The 12613-nt window shown below is 50.4% G+C and overlaps 1 protein-coding gene across 2 annotated transcripts in view; it reads right to left on the bottom strand.

Moving 5' to 3' along the window:
• Positions 1 to 12613, bottom strand: part of ALG1 (ALG1 chitobiosyldiphosphodolichol beta-mannosyltransferase) — a 2244281-nt gene that overhangs the window by 496786 nt on the left and 1734882 nt on the right. The gene's annotated exons all lie outside the window — the stretch shown is intronic.

A 12613-nucleotide genomic window follows, 5' to 3' on the forward strand; every position in this document is an offset into this window, starting at 1 on the left:
AGGAGCAATGCTCTTGGCTCTCTGAGAACCATGCTGTCGCCAGCCAGGTGGACGGTGAGCAGCCCGCTGCTGGTGGAAGCACGGTCTGAGAGCCCAAGAAGGAGGAGACTGTTGCCGATGAAGTGACCACCCCTCCTCAAAGAGAAAACTGCGAAACATAGGTGCACAGTGTGTGAATCAGAAAAGGAGGAGGGTGGCTGAACTTCACGGCGTGTCTCTAAATTCAGAACGTCATAATCCCTAGGCCTAAGGGGCCCACTAAAAGTGTAGGGGGATCCCAAAACAACCAAGTATGAGAGAGAGATGCTGAAGTGGAGAGCCAGAGAGATATACCAAAGAAGTGACTGTCAGTTGCCCCAAGCAGGTGGGTAGACCCAAGCAAGGGGAACCAATATCTCCTATGCAAAAAGGGCCAATAGAAAAAAGATTCCCAGAGAAAAGTCCTAAGGAGGTGGGAAGGGGGGGGGAGTGGACAGAAAAATATACACCAAAACTAGAGTCGCCCTGAGCAGGCTTGTAAACCCAAAGGAAGTAGAAGTCCTCCCTGATATTAAAAGGAACCAATAGAAAACAGACTCCAAGAGGAAAAACCAGAGGCGAGGCGGAACCAGAAAAACATGCATCCAAGCTGGGTTTGACTAGCCCCGAGAAGGAAAGAAGATCCGAGGAAGGGGAACCCAGATGCACTATACCAAAAGGGATAGAAAGAAAAAATATTTCAAGAGAAAACACCCACGGGTCAGGGAAGTTAGGAAAATCTACAGCAAAGCTGGGCGTGAGTTGCTGCGAGCAGGAAAGTAGACCCAAGGAAGGAGAAGTCATAACCCCTCTGCCCAGGGGGACAGTGTTAGACAGGCATGGTGTCAAGAGAGATGACACAGACTACTGAAGTGCAATTCTAAACAAAACTTTATTAATGATCAGGATGGCGTAAAGCCTAACTAACCCTATACTATAGTGGAATTGTTCCTGCATAAAGAAAACTAAAGAAAGTCTTTGCCTGCAAGTCCAAAATTAAGTCTGTCTGTGTCAAAACCTATGCTTGTCCTCACAACTAACAAAACATGGTGTGGGTCTCTTTCTCAACAAAATAGAAGTGTTGAAAAGTAAAGGCTGAGCTACTTTCAGCTTTAGTTCTTCTTGGGTTCCCAGTTTAAAGTTCAATACAGTTCAAATAAAGATTCAGTTCAAAAGTGTTTGATCAAGTTCTGAAGTTACCTTCGCCAAGTTCAAATGTACCTCTATTTACACAAAACAAAGGTCTAGGACTTCTCTTTCCAAAAGTTCTAATATAGCACAGTTCGCACCAAAAAGAAAAGCCTGGGATTCCAAGATGGCGGCAACTGTGTGAACACAGAGTCCGCCGAGCTCCCGCTCTGAGGCACCATAAAAGCATGATAAAGGTTGGATTAGCCCTCCCTAGGACCTACTGCATAGTGCCACCAGCCTCCGGAATGGAGGCAACATCGACGCCTACCAGCACTGGCCTCCGATCCCCCTGGCACCAGGGGTCGGAGTGCACGAGACCTGCCAAAGCCATTGCACGCAGGACCGCACATAAGCCCAGGGGAGCCCGCCGATGTGAAGCGACTAACCCGCGCTTCGGTGCACACAAAATCGAGGCGGGGACCCAACTGTGAAGACCCTCCGGGGGGCCTAGGGCTCCTCTAACCACATAAGGGTGAAGCGAACGCACCATCTACTGACATCACTAATGGTTCGGAAGTCGGCTGCCCGCGGGGAAGGGCACCGCATAGTGCAGCGAAGCCGCGGTTTACCAACTAACCATGGCACCATCACCTCCGCGGAAGCCAGAGACGGATTGACTCAGCTTCTCCGAAACAGAGGGACTGTCCAGAGGAGGCCTGCTGCCGAGACCCCCCTCTCCCTCCACGCCCGCCAGCAGCCAACGGAGAAGGTTCTACATAGACGGAGCCGCAAGCGGGCCTCGGGAGGAGCCCGCTCGGCTAACCTTCGGGGCAGCCCGCCGATCCCCCCCGCCCCCTCCCTAGGGAGCGAGGGCGAGCCCTCCGCCAGTGATCACTCTACCAGCCACCAGGACCCCAAGTAAGTGCTGGGGTGGGGGAGCCCGCGGTCAGCCCGGGCGAGGAGCGCAGCTCATCCGGCAGGGGGAAGAAGCAGAGACCTGTCTGGCCAGTGCACACCTCCCAAACACGGTAGGAGCATGGAGGAGATCCAACCTCGAGTGGGCCCACAAACCTACACCCTACCCAAGACCTGTGCCCCCACCGACAGACAAACCCAGCTGGGGGACCCAGGGTAAACCCACTCTCTTCAGAGACACAACATCAGGGGCACAGGCCAAACCGTAATCTACAAGCAGCAACAACCACGCGGCTGATTACTCAGCACTGGATCACTGCTCACCTACTGGGCCAGGGACACCCTGCAGGATAGACGGGAAAGCCCCCAAACCAGCACAGCCACCAGGCAGGGTCACACATCACCGCCGGACTCATCCGAGGCAACAGCGGTGCTGGCCACTAACCTCCCTCCCAGCAGATTCCAAGAACATTGCCAATAAGTGAGGTGGCACTAGTCTGCCCCGCCAACTCCAGCGATGACACCATCCATAGCGGAGAGGGCCCGAGTGGGGCTGCAGCGCCCTGCAGAGCAGCGTTACATGGTCTAGCCGCCCAGGTCTGCAGTTTCAAAGAGCCGACTCGGCTGCATACCACCAGGCAGACTCTGGGAGAAGCACGACTCGCCGACTACAACTCGGACCCCAAGCCCACGGACTCCCATGGACCCAGAGCCCTCCTGCACAAAAGGATCATAACTCATCCACGCACGGAGGCCGCCACCAACACACTCATCAACGGCCGCTCAGGGCTCAGAAACAGCTCTCTCCGTCCCTGCCAGACAGAGGCCAAACCGGGTGGAGACCCCTCCTGCCCCAGGGCCCCGCGGGACACACCAAAGGCTACAAGGGAGAGGCTCCCTGAGGATGCAACCTCCAGCACAAAGGGCCTCCTCTGAATACTACAACCCACAGGGGATCCCGTATACGGAGTGCAACAGTCTCAAACGGACCACATCAGAGTCTACTCCACAGAGCCTCCATCCCCCCCCCCCCGAGATGTCCAGAAAAAGGAATAAGGATACCCCTGGCCCCTCCAAACTGCTGAGGAAGACACAGGAAGGTACCCTAGCACAAATCTGTGCCAGGGAGTCAGACGGGATGAGCGCCCACAACCCCACCGACGGGGGTGCTGAACCCAGCTCGGACTGCAGACAGGAGGATCAGGAAAGGCCTGTCACCCACACAACGCCCGAGGCCCTCCTGGGAGACATTGTGGAGAAAATTACTGACGCCAGACAAAAGCAGATGGACGTGCTAAGGGAGGACCTGACCGAAGCAATACAAGAGATAAAAAGAGACATCAACAAGATCGAAGAAAGAGTAGATACCAACGAGAGGGCCATACAAGAGTTAACGGAGGACACACAGAAAGCAGATACTCTCCTGGAGACCCTAGCAGCAGCAATCCATAATCTCGAGCTGAGGGCTGAAGACCTGGAGAACAGGTCCAAAGATCCAATATAAGGACCAAATGCTTGCCTGATGGCACTCAGGACCAAGATTTGACCCAAGTCATGCAATCCATCTTTGGAGACTTGCTGGACGCAGAACAGAATGTGGATATCCGGTTCGATAGAATGCAGAGAGTGGGACCGCAACGCCAGGAACCGGGAGCTAGACCAAGAGACGTCTTAGTGGCATTTCATAACTACACGCTGAAAGAACAAATCTTGGGAAAACTCAGAAAAGCAGTCCAGATCACTTACAATGGCGCAGAAATCTACCTATACCAAGACTTATACAAAACCACCTTAAACAGAAGAAGGCATACGGGCCCGATACTGACCCACCTAAGAGAGAAACAACTGCGATACAGGTGGCTACATCCATTTGCGCTGAGCTTCACGTGGCAGGGAAAGCTCCATAAGGTAACAACATGCGAGCAAGGAGCAGCCATACTGGGGCTGAAGGACTATTCACTACCACCACGCACCTCACCATCCGGCCAAGAAGTCACCCGGAGAACCTGAGAATGGACGGCGGTGGAATCAAAGAGAACAAAGAAATGGGGGGGGACAACCTCTCCACGGAACCCAACCCCAGGACGCAGACCCCGGCCACAGGGGCCAAACCGGGGCAAAGGGCAAATGAGCCAAGTCAAGGGCAAAACCTTTCAAATTATGGCACCCCTGGAGAGGGCGTATAATTAGATAAGTTAAGTGCGTACAGGACCTTGAGCGGTCACATTCCGATATACGAACGGGATGCAAGGGTTTGGCTTTTTGGAATGGTAATGGGAGTTCCTGCGTCGGGGCAGGCTGAGCATTTACTAGGGTCTAGCTCTCGTGATCGCCAAACGAGGGGGGCTGAGCGCCAGCTGGACCCACCCAGAGAGGGGAAAGAGAGCGTGGGAAGGAGCAGGATGAACGAGACGGAGCATACAGGGGATGGGGACCCAGCAGAGAAGTAGGAGATAACAAGGGGGGCAATCCCAGGCGGCACTGGTCCACTCACACAGATAACAACCATCTAGGACACAGACAACGGCACGACCAAACCGATTAAAGACACGATCGATAAACATCAAAGGCCTTAACACTCCGCTCAAACGGAAAAAAGTGGAGAGATACCTCAGGAGAGAAAGCTCACATATAATCACATTGCAAGAGTCACACATACAAACGCGGGACACTCACAGGATTAAATTCTGGTGGTACGGGAGAATCTTCCAGGACACACAATCATGCAAAACGGTGGGAGTACTGATAGCGCTGAGAGACGGGCTTGATTTAGCCGTAAAAGAGAAAGATAATCAAGACAGATATCTCGCAGTAGCACTAGAAGGAAGGGGGAGGGCCTACACAGTCGCAACACTTTACGCCCCGAACATAGGCCAAGACTCTTACATACAGAAGGTGCTCACACGTCTAGAAAAGTTTGCAAAATCTACCATCATCCTGACAGGAGACTTTAATATGGCATGGGACCCTATCACAGACAGAAGCACCAAAACTTAGGGCCCGCAGGTACTGCCCTCTGGGGATCTTAAACGGAAAATACAACTATTAGGCCCAGTGGACACGTGGAGGACAATGCAGAGGGATAGAAAGGGGTACACTTTTTACTCTCACGCCCATAGGTCACACTCCAGGATCGATTATATGTGGTTGTCCAGCTCCTTGATGGGCAAAGCCACCGAACTAACACTGGGAGCTATCACCCTTTCTGACCATACGCCTACGGCCCTAGAATTAGAAAGACACAGGGGGCCACCAGGGCTCTGGAAATGGAGATATCCGGTCCACCTTTTCAGAGACACAACCCTAGTGCGGGATGTGCCAGAGTAAATCGAAAGATATACCGAGACCAATAAGGTTGGGGACACCACCTGGAAAACCTGGTGGGGTGCACTCAAAGCGACACTTGGAAGCAAGATCATAGCTATAAAAGCAAGGCACGCAAGGGAATTGAGACTGGAAGAAGCCAATTTAGAAACAAAACTAAAAGAGTTAATGAACAAAATGGGTACGAAACAGACCCCTGCTATTAAAAGAGAATACAGGGCGATACAGGGAAAGCTAGACGCCATACAGACCAGGGCGGTGGAGCGCAACCTGCTTCACCTTAAACAAACGCTATAAGTGAAAGCCAAGAAATCGGACCGTTTGCTGGCTAGAATGCTGAGGAAAGAAGAGAGGGATAGAACAATTCTGAAAATCAGGCAGCAGGGTGACCGGATGAGCACCAAAACCTAAGATATAGAAAGGGAGTTTGTTAAAATATACTCTAATCTGTACGGCCTGGAATCTTACCGGAGGGAAATACACATAAACCGACTAACCAGAGAGGAAAGGGACACTTTAGAACGGGAAATCACAAGGAATTAAGTTAGGGCAGCCATAAAATTACTTCCAGTTAATAGATCCCCGGCGCCCGACGGGTATGTTGCAGAGTTCTATAAACTACATAAAGAAGATCTAATCCCACACCTTACTAACCCGTATAAATGCATAGAGCAATCCAAAACACTACTGAGAACTATGGAGGCGGCCAAAGTCATATTGATCAAAAAAAAGGGGAAGTATCCGACCGAATGCGGGTCGTACCACCCCATTGCATTAATAAATGTTGATGCAAAGATTCACACTAAAATCCTGGCTAACAGACTCGAAGCGATCCTCCCTAGGCTAGTCCATGCATATCAATCCGGTTTCGTGAGGGGCAGACAAACGGGCGACAACATAAGAAGGATAGCCCACCTGATTGAAAAGTCCCAGAAAAAGGAAACCCTGCTCTCCTCCTAGCCGTGGACATACCTGTCAATTAGCTAGTTACTATACATCTAATTAAGGGCATGCCACACAATGAACCACTGAAAGGGGGGTGTTCCAATATGTGCAGTTTACGGCACTTATTGGCTCAGATGATTCACGAATATGTCTCTTCATGCCGGATTGGCATGTTTGTGTGGGCATGTCCGAAACAAGAAGCACTACGTACCGTAATGACGGTGTTTCAATCTAATATATCATTTTTTCAGCGATCTTCTTTGGCATGACTGCATTAGTTCAGCCACTCCAAATTCTGATTCACACAGCATAGGGCTCCAATTTCATGATTAACAGTCTTCAAGCAACACGTTAGCCCCGGTTCGTGGGATAGGGAGGGTGTCGCCCTCGCCCAATCAACACTACCTGCAACGTCACTGAACAGGAAACATTTTGCACTGCAACCTAAATAAACAAGTTTTTTCACAAGCAAGCTCCCTTCGGCAACACGGCTCTATTCCACAGTTTTTCCTGTAGCGACACAGGTGAGAATAAATGACTAATGACATGCATTCTTCCCTTTAACTTAGCTTAATGATGGCAACCTTTCGGGCAAAGTACAAATAAGAATTGCTCAACGCAATATCTCAAACCTTACGCCCGTACTCCTTTGGCACTTTCAATGCATGAGTATGCTAGGTTATGATTTTATACTTTGCATTTCATTCACATCCCTCCTTAGTGTGGGACGTTCATCTGATTTTAAACAAGGCAGACATCGCAATTACTTGAGGCTAGCACTGGACCCTATTTGCACAGATCTATGATTTTAGTCACAGTAGTCCATCTAGAGAAACGTGACTTCAGCTCCATTTTTGTTTTGTAGGTTACTCATTTCCACACGGAACACCGCCAGCTTGAATCCATTTCTGGATAACACAGCGGCTGACGTTGCAAGTGCCTAATAATTACAAAAATCTCACCAATTGGAAAATCTGCGCACAACTACCGATGACAAGTAAGAAATCTCAGCACTGTTATTCTACTTTGCTATACTCTAAAACGCCATGCATTGCAGGCCAATTATTCCCCCCTCTTAACATTAGACCACTCTATTCAACTAGATTGAATTCTGTTTTGGAGTACCACCCACACACCTGGTGCCACGCGGATATTCCACTGATTAAGGATATTACCCTGGCATAGATGCATGACAGTTTTGGCAACCAGGTATGCATTCAAGTATTTTCACTTTTTCCTTGATTTTCAAGCATACAACATAATCATTTCCGAAGGGATGGAGTTTTTTTATGAGTGGACTATTCTGTTAATCCACAGATGTTATAGTGGAGTACTGGTCTCGACTGTCTGCCATGCTGTGACGCACTTGCTCGCCATGACGTGAGTTCCTGTCAAGAAAGGTCGTCAGTGAAATCTCCCCAGCACCAAGCTGGGTAAGGCTCTTTCAGGACACTTGTAATAAGTAGTCATACCTATTCATCAAATAATACATAAAACTACCCTGCCAACTGAACACTATCAATTTAGAAGTGTACACTAATTCTATTCCTCTATGTTTTTTTTAGGATTTTTATGTGTGTCTGCTTCCCCACAGGGATTACTACCACAAACATGCCCTGAGGAAGGCGTTTCTGATATTGATAGTCTTACAGGTGCCCCGCCGAAACGTAACCACATCAATGCTAGTTGGAACTTTCTGCTCCTCGAAGTGATAGCATCTCAGACCACTTTGACATTAGTAACTGTGACTTGTTACGTAGGCAGACCTGTTAAATTCACATTATTGTGAAATTGTATTTATTACTTTGTCTTTTCATTGTTTGTTAAATGTATGTGACAAACTCCTTTATTTGTGGAGATTCTCTTTTCACCATTTTGTTCTGTTCATTTATTGTTTATCTTCTGTTTATGCATTTTCTGAATTTAAGAATGCTGGATCCTTTCCTTATATGACCCATTTTGTTTTAAACTTAATGTATAGAGTTCTCTTGATTTCAAATCATTAACATTCTAAAACTCATGTTTTTCACTAATGAAATACAGAAATTATTTGAAATATAAGTTTTATTTTTATTTACTTCTTTTGATTGTATTTCGATTTCCAAGGGTAATTAAGTAAGGATATCTGAGATACCAAATGTGAGGAACAAGTTACTTACCTGTAACTGTTGTTCTCCAGCATGGGTCTGGCATGGATTCACATGCTCATGAATATTCCCCTGTCGTCAGGCTGGGAAACCTTGGTAAAGAAAAAATCAGTATCAGTTTCGTTTCTGATCTGTCTTTCTTAGTAGTAACCAATCACTGGTCTCTGGTTCATACTGCGCCCAGCCAATGACTGCCCTCTCCCTAAGCCCCGCCCCTGGCAGCCATACTCAGATTTGGTAGCACGTAAAGCGGCAGTATGACCAAGTGAAGAGCCGCAGAGGGGAAGGAGGGAGGGTTCGCATGTGAATCCATGCCAGACCCATGCTGGAGAACAACAGTTACAGGTAAGTAACTTGTTCCTTCTCCAGCATGGGGTCTGGCATGGATTCACATGCTCATGTATAGAAGAATACATAGCAGTACAAACATGCACGACCACAGGAGGTGGCAAGACTCAACATTAAGCATTACATAAAACTCAACATTAAGCATCTCCTACCTCCTCACCAGGCTCACCTTAAGCGAACAGGTTGCGCAGCACTGCCTGGCCAACTCTGGACTCCTCCCTGGAATCCCGGTCGACACAGTAGAATCTCGTGAAGGTGTGCGTCGACCTCCATGTAGCAGCCCTGCAGATGTCCAGCAGGGGCACACCAGACATGAAACGCTGTGGTAGCAGCGATCGCTCTGGTCGAATGGGCTCTCGGGCGGCCGGGCAACGGTCGGTTTGCCAACCGATGCAGCCGGAGAGCCATCTGGAAATGGAAGCCTTTGAGAGAGCCTTCCCTTGGTTCACAGGTCCAAAATTCACAAACAGCTGTGATGTCTTCCGAAAACTCTTCGTTCGGTCCACGTACAACTTCAGCGCTCTAGCTACATCCAGCGAGTGCAAAGTCCTCTCGGCCGGCGACGAAGGCGACGGGAAAAAGACTGGTAACACCAAGGGCTCGTTGAGATGGAAGTCCGACGGCACCTTGGGCATGAAAGAGGGGTGTGTCCTCAGCACTACCCTCATCTCGTGGAAAGTATGGAGGCTTGCAGGATAGGGCCTGAATCTCTCCCACGCGTCGTGCAGAGGTGATGGCCACAAGGAATGCTGTCTTCCACGTCAGGAACTTCAACAGAGCCAAATGCAAGGGCTCGAATGGTGGGCCCATGAGCCTGGTCAGCACCACGTTGAGCTCCCACACCGGGGCTGGAGCCCTCACCGGCGGGAACGATCGAAACAGTCCTTTCATAAACTCCTTCACCAGGCGATGAGACCACAGGGACGACCATCCTGCAGTTCTGGTGTGTGATGAAGAATGGCGCTTCCTTCTCTGGAGAGAAGATCTGTGTCCGTCGGCAGTTTGACTGGTGGGGACGCTGACAAGTCCAGAAGGTCCGGGAACCATATTTGTCTCGGCCACCTCAGTGTGACGAGGATCATCCTGCACCGGGACCTCTTGAGTTGGTTGATGAGCTTGAGCAGCAACAGCAACGGAGGGAACGCATACAGGAACAGGCTGTCCCAGGGGAACGAGAAAGCATCGCCCATGCTCCTCGGCTGGGGGAACCTGCTGGCGAACCTCTGGTACTTGGAATTCATCGCCGTCGCAAACAGGTCGATTTGGGGTTTGCCCCATCGCCGGAAGAGTTGATCCACTTGATCCTGGCGTAGTTCCCACTCGTGGCACGAGCGCAGCTCCCTGCTGAGTGAGTCGGCAATGGTGTTTCTTATCCCTGCTAGATGAAAAGGTACCAGAAACATCCCCTGGGCAACGGCCCAGTGCCACAGATCCTGGGCTTCCTTGGACAGGGCTGGGGATCTGATTCCTCCCTGCTTCCGGATGTAGAACATCGTGGTGGTGTTGTCGGTGAAGATCCTCACCACCTTGCCCTTGAGGGACGGGAGGAATGACTTGAGGGCCCAGAACACTGCTCGGAGCTCCAGTATGTTGATGTGGAGCGGCCTCTCCTCCAGGAGCCACAGGCCTCTCGCGTGAAGTTCTCCGGTGTGCGCTCCCCACCCCTTCAGGGAGGCATCCGTCGTCACCGTCACCTGGTATGCTGGGATCTGAAAGTCTGTGCCCGCCGCGAGATGCGCGTGGGTGCCCCACCATCGAATTGCTTGGCGGAATACTTCGTTGAGCGAGATCTTGTCCTCGAAACTGCCCGTCGCTTGAATCCAATGGGTGTCGAGGAACTCCTGCAGAGGGCGCATCCGAAGCCTGCACAGGCGCACCAGATAGATGCAAGAGGACATCATCCCGAGAAGGGACTTGATGGACCTCACTGTACCTTTTCCAGGATGGCCTGGGTTCTTTCCTCCGACGGCAAGGCCAGTCGCGCCACTGTATTGAGCTTGGCTCCCAGAAACAGCGCAACCTGCGACGGAACCAGGTGGGATTTGGGGAAGTTGATGGAGAATCCCAGAGAAACTTTCGGTGTCCTTTAAGGATGGTGATGTGAAAGTATGCATCCTCCAAATCCAACGATGATAGGAAGTCGCCTTCCTCCAGCTGGCCCAGCACGGGCTGGAGGGTGACCATCCGGAACTTCTGTGCCTTGATGTATTTGTTTAACCGACGCAAGTCCAGGATGAGACGCCAACCTCCTGTCTTCTTCCTGACGAGGAAGTATCTTGAGTATACTCCGGAGCCCCAGAGCCTCTTTGGGACGAGCTCGATGGCTCCTTTTTTGAGCATCGCCCTTACCTCTAACAGCAGTTGAGGGACGTGGTTTTCCTTCCTGGCCACTGGAGGAATTCGGGGGCACTTCTTTAGAAATTCCAGAGTGTGCCCGTGGGCCAGGGCATCCAGCACCCAACGGTCGGTGGAGATGGACTCCCACACGCTGACGAACTTCGCCAGCCGGTCTCTCACCGGGGTGCTTTGGTGGGGGCCCGACGCAACGGCCGATTCAGTCTTGCTTGGAAGCAGCCTTGCCTCCTTGGCCTCCCTGGCGACGACGGCGAGATCCACCTTACTTGCCTCATCCCCTATAGGATTCTTGCGACGAGGAGCGGGCCGCCTGACGGTAGGTGGAGGAGCCGCCGCCGAATCCTTTGGAGGCACCTTGCTTGCCTCCGGGGTTCCGAAAGGGCGGCCACCATTGCTGCAGAACTCCCAAAGCCCAAGCCGCCTCCGTGTCGGTCTTGATGGCCTGCAGCGACTCATCCACTGTCTTTCCAAACAGATTGCTCCCGTCGAAGGGCATGTTCAAAACCTTGGCTTGCCGTTCTGGCGGAAATCCGTCGCCTTGAGCATCCCCCGCCGTCGAAGGCAAACGCTGTTGCCCAACTGGCGGAAACCGGTGTCGGCAATGTCCGTGGCCACAGTTATGGCATGGTACGATGCCACCTCACCCTCCTGTAGGATCGCCAGGGCCTCTGCCCTCTTGTCGTCCGGGAGGAAGTCCAACAGGGGGGCGATTTTGTACCACAATTCCCTGTTGTAGCGGGATACATCAAACAAGCGAGTACATTAACCACTAGCTACCCACCTCTAACACACCCAAGGGCAAGGCTATTTATCAGAAATTATCCTCACAGTGGAATTTTCATACACTTCTGTCTACCACCACGGTCAAAAAGTTATCTTAAACATATTTTAATCAATATTTACTCCAAACATAAGAGTAAAAACAACATAAAAAGCCATATACAGTGTTCATCATTTACGAAAGCCGTAATGGACAAGATGGAAAGAAAACAACACTTCACACTTATGGCTGTAGTTCACATCACAATGTTTACAATCTATCAACATTGGTTATTTGGCGTGATGTTAGTAATAGTGTGACTGAATCGCATAACTATTATACACAAATATGGTATAATGGCGTCTGGGGCAAAGGACAGCACTGTTGCAGTCAAAAGCTGTCAGTAGTGTCCCAGGACCCGTCTTCAGGAGGCAGTGAGTTAAAAGGGCGGTTACACTGTCACCATGGCGCATATGTAGCAGTGTAGTCACCTTATGGTGATTTCTTTTGGTGTGATGTAAGAGGCGATTGCACTCGTCAATCTTATAATGGCGGCCGACAAGTCCGTCCAAATAGTAACAGCGTTTGGCGTGGACCTCAATTCAATTATAAGTTCCCGCACGGCGTGCTGATCATGAACATAGGTTATGTAATCATTTGGGCACTACAT

This window comes from Ambystoma mexicanum, chromosome 2p (genome assembly GCF_040938575.1).
Source record: "Ambystoma mexicanum isolate Mex_15411 chromosome 2p, UKY_AmexF1_1, whole genome shotgun sequence".
Lineage (NCBI taxonomy): Eukaryota > Metazoa > Chordata > Amphibia > Caudata > Ambystomatidae > Ambystoma > Ambystoma mexicanum.